The sequence below is a fragment of the Salvelinus sp. IW2-2015 genome, unplaced genomic scaffold, assembly GCF_002910315.2.
Source record: "Salvelinus sp. IW2-2015 unplaced genomic scaffold, ASM291031v2 Un_scaffold2401, whole genome shotgun sequence".
NCBI classification, from domain to species: Eukaryota; Metazoa; Chordata; class Actinopteri; order Salmoniformes; family Salmonidae; genus Salvelinus; species Salvelinus sp. IW2-2015.
This window is the reverse complement of record NW_019943723.1, coordinates 33,720-38,018: the sequence shown is the minus strand read 5'-3', so window position 1 is coordinate 38,018 and position 4,299 is coordinate 33,720. Positions and strand designations below refer to the sequence as shown.

Genomic DNA, 4,299 nt, shown 5'->3' with positions numbered 1-4,299 from the left:
ATATAGGGGTGKCAGGTAGCCTAGTGGTTAAAGCATTGGGCCAGTAACCAAAAGGTTGCTAGATCAAATCCCTGAGCTGACAAGGTAAAAATCTGTCATTCTGCCCCTGAACAAGGCAGTTAACCCAATGTTCCTAGGCTGTCATTGTACGTAAGAATTTGTTCTTAACTGACTTGCCTAGTTAAATAAATAAAAATACAACATATGCTGGTATAGGTATGTCTTCTCACATGCAATTATCCTGTTGCATTTTGAAACACACATCTTACAATAAACTAGAGGTTCTAGACATGGTTGTAAATTACTGAACAATATTTACAATGACACTGAACTGTCTTTATCATAGTTACAGTATACAGCACCACACAGAAAACATGAGCACCCTCTGGGTCTCTACAGTGACTTCGTCGTACATGTCCAAAAGCAAAAGAAGATTGCATCTATTTGCATCACTTACATATGCCAAGGTCACTGTAATTACCATGGATTTGGTGTTTCATTTCTAAACGAGAGTGTTTGTTAACTTTGTTCTTCATCCTTTCTTGTCTCCTCCGTTTAGATCAACGGTATCAATGTCGAAAACTGTAGTCACGAAGAAGTTGTGAGTATAATTTATTCAGCTTCTGCACAGACGTTGTCACATATAATATTTTCCCCCAGATTTAAAATGTAAATATTTTCCCTGTGAATCCGCAAAACGGAGAGATGCTTGGCCGCGTGAACGGAGCTCTGTCATCTCATAAAGGAGACTCATTGAGTTTGTTTTGTTTTTTTACTTGTCTGGACGGTGACAAATCGATAAGGAGTAGATTTCCTCACACAAAGGCTGCACGGAAATTGAGCTCCTAGTTTAAGAGAGCTGTGATTCATCAGTCTCTCTCTCTCGCTCTCTCTCTCTTCTCTCTCTCTCTCTCTCTCTCTCTCTCTCTCCTCACTCTCTCTCTTCTCAACAGCTGTTCTCTTTTATTCACCTCCAGAACTTCTAAGCAATTTCACTTAAAAAATACTTAAAGCGTATAAAGCCAAGCTGTCTTAATAGTAACAGACTATAGCAAAAAGAGTAACAACTGATGTTGTTGGGAAGAAGTCGAATAAATTAATTGTAGACAATAGCTCATGGTAGTTTTATTATTGTATCACTCCTGCAATGTCATTGGAAAATATTTAATTTGGCCTGCTGCTAAACCCCCCCCCCCAAAAAAAAACGTATTTCTTGACTTGGCTCTGTCTGTGCCATACCAAGTGTAAATACCATCTACAAATCAGATAATGGGGTTGTCTGATCTCAGACACGGACAGGGTAATTACTTTCCATTGTTTGCTTGTATCTTGCTAGCTTGTCACCAGCAAATGAAAGGCTGTATTTGAAGATATAGTAGTGTATGTGATTACTGAAGAGACATCACTTCTGACGGGGTTAACTGCTGATTGCATATTCTGTATTTATTTCAAGTGTTGCGTCACGTCTGTGCTTAAGTGCTGTACAGTTACATGTACTTATAGGTGGCTATTTTTTATTCATCTGAGAGAAGAATTCTCTCTCTCGATCCCCCCCCCACCCACCCACCCCCCTGGCAGGTTCATCTCCTGCGGACTGCTGGGGAGGAAGTCACCATCACTGTTCGGTACCTCAGGGAAGTTCCATCATTTTTAAAGCTACCATTGGGTAAGAGTTCTGAGTGGAAGCACCATTACCATTACATGTGCCATGTCGTATTCTGTACTGTAACTACGCGCTCAAAAAATGGWGAGGGAAGCTCAAGKGAAGCTGTCCGTTGGTTGAATGTCATCTGGTCATTTTTTTTGACTCAACCAATGGCCTGAAGTCATGTTCATAAGCTTTCCTTTTGTCTTCCTGTGGCAGCTGATCTAACTGAGGGTTGCTGTTTTCTGTAGAGGATTGATTAGAACAGTAGCTGGGACTTCAGTGCCAAGCTAATGTCATATCAGAGACCTGCATTTGTCTCTGCTGGCCTCCCTGCCTGGCCTGCCTGGCCTGCAGGAGACAGAATGTCAGCAGGCTGGTGTATTCTGTGGTTACATTGAATGTTTTTGGTCTGTTTTTAACAATGTGATAACGAGGTTGGCACATAATAGCTTGGTGTCCAAAATCCTAGCAGCCATATTGCTGGCGAACTAGGAACGACTACATAATGAGTCTGGAAATGGTCCTTTGAAGTTGTCGGCATGGTGAGTCAACAATGAAGCTGTTGAGCTTTATGCTGATTGGTTGGATGAGAGAGAGGAGCTTCATTAGACCTAGTTGTATTCTTAGCTATGCTAATTCCCCACATGGTCCGAGTCCCAGGCTAAGGGACCAATGCTTTTGACAAGACATACTAGCACAAAAGGCCATCTTTAAATTCTCTACTGCCTGGCCGTGGTGCTCTGATACCTGAGGTCCCCAGAGAGGCAGCTGTGGTGCTCTGATACCTGAGGTCCCCAGAGAGGCAGCTGTGGTGCTCTGATACCTGAGGTCCCCAGAGAGGCAAAGCCCTGGTGCTCTGATACCTGAGGTACACAGAGAGGCAGCCGTGGTGCTCTGATACCTGAGGTCCCCAGAGAGGCAGCCGTGTGCTCTGATACCTGAGGTCCCCAGAGAGGCAGCCGTGGTGCTCTGATACCTGAGGTACCCAGAGAGGCAGCTGTGGTGCTCTGATACCTGAGGTCCCCAGAGAGGCAGCCGTGGTGCTCTGATACCTGAGGCCCCAGAGAGGCAGCCGTGGTGCTCTGATACCTGAGAGTCCCAGAGAGGCAGATGTAGTGTTTGGTCGCTGCTTGTGTGTTTTTTTCATTTTTGTTTGTAATCTTGTCTGTTGATTCTGTTTACTGTGGCACCACCATTTCACTTAATCACTTTCTGAGTGTATGTACTTGTGCCTGGAGAATAAAGGTGAGGCTGATTCTGAGGCTGATTCTGAGGCTGATTCTGTGACTGAGGCTGGTTTTGTGACTGAGGCTGGTTTTGTGACTGAGGCTGATTTTGTGACTGAGGCTGATTCTGTGACTGAGGCTGATTTTGAGGCTGATTTTGTGACTGAGGCTGATTCTGTGACTGAGGCTGATTTTGAGGCTGATTTTGTGACTGAGGCTGATTCTGTGACTGAGGCTGGTTTTGTGACTGAGGCTGGTTTTGTGACTGAGGCTGATTTTGAGGCTGATTCTGTGACTGTTGCTGATTCTGAGGCTGAATCTGAGGCTGATTCTGATTCTGTGACTGAGGCTGATTCTGAGGCTAATTCTGATTCTGAGGCTGATTTTGTGACTGATCACATGAAGTATTTCATGTTTCAACGATATAACATTTGCTCTCATGGTTTCCAGGCTCTCCTGTACCATCCGCTGGTCAAAGTAGCAGAGTCTCTTCACCACTATTTGACAGTGGTTTACATTTAAATGGGAATTCTAGCAACACAGTAAGTAAACCTTAATTGAAATTGCATTGTTTTTCTTACATTAAATGTTCTTGTGATTCCGGTATCATGCATTAATTTCACACTAATACACAGTGACAATTTTAGAAAGCTCCCAATACCTGGTTTGAGGATTTGATGTCTGGTTTAGACTAAGGGAGGGGGCGAGGATGTAGGTTGACAGGTGTAAGGAATCCTACAGTGACCCCCCCCCATAGTAAGATTAAAGCACAATGCTTGAAATAAATAAAGCATTGCTACGACCATACTCAGCTCACTTGGCAGTGAGCCAATGAGGGCGATGGCAGCAAGTCAGAGTGAGCTTAGCATCACATTAGTGACATTAGTGCCTTCCTCAGCCCTGAAGTACTGTTGCCCCTTTGTTTCATAACAGCTCCAAGTTCTGTAGTAGTTGTGGGTATGACAGACTACTTTAGAGTACATGATACTGTTGGAAACCTCATATGGAATCCCAGAGAAGATAGGTAGCCTACAAGTACATTCAACTGTACATCCCATCATATATAAATACACAGTGTGTGTACAGTTGAAGTCGGAAGTTTACATACACCTTAGCCAAATACATTAGAACTCAGTTTTTCACAATTCCTGACATTTAATCCTAGTAAAAATTCCCTGTCTTAGGTCAGTTAGGATCACCACTTTATTKTAARAATGTKAAATGTCAGAATAATAGTAGAGAGAATGATTTATTTCAGCTTCAAATTCTTTCATCACATTCCCAGTGGGTCAGCAGTTTGCATACACTCAATTAGTATTTGATAGCATTGCCTTTAAATTGTTTAACTTGGGTCAAACGTTTTGGGTAGCCTTCCACAAGCTTCCCACAGTAAGTTGGGTGAATTTTGGCCCATTCCTCCTGACA

General features: G+C 43.1%; 1 long non-coding RNA gene across 1 annotated transcript in view; it reads left to right on the top strand.

The window, feature by feature from the left end:
- Window positions 1-1,584: 1,584 nt before the first annotated feature.
- The window catches only part of LOC112073872 (uncharacterized), a 25,484-nt gene continuing 22,769 nt past the window's right edge, over window positions 1,585-4,299 (top strand). Inside the window, exons 1-2 of the long non-coding RNA XR_011476705.1 lie at window positions 1,585-1,666; window positions 3,325-3,416. This is a non-coding gene — a long non-coding RNA (uncharacterized lncRNA). The remainder of the gene's footprint in view (window positions 1,667-3,324; window positions 3,417-4,299) is intronic.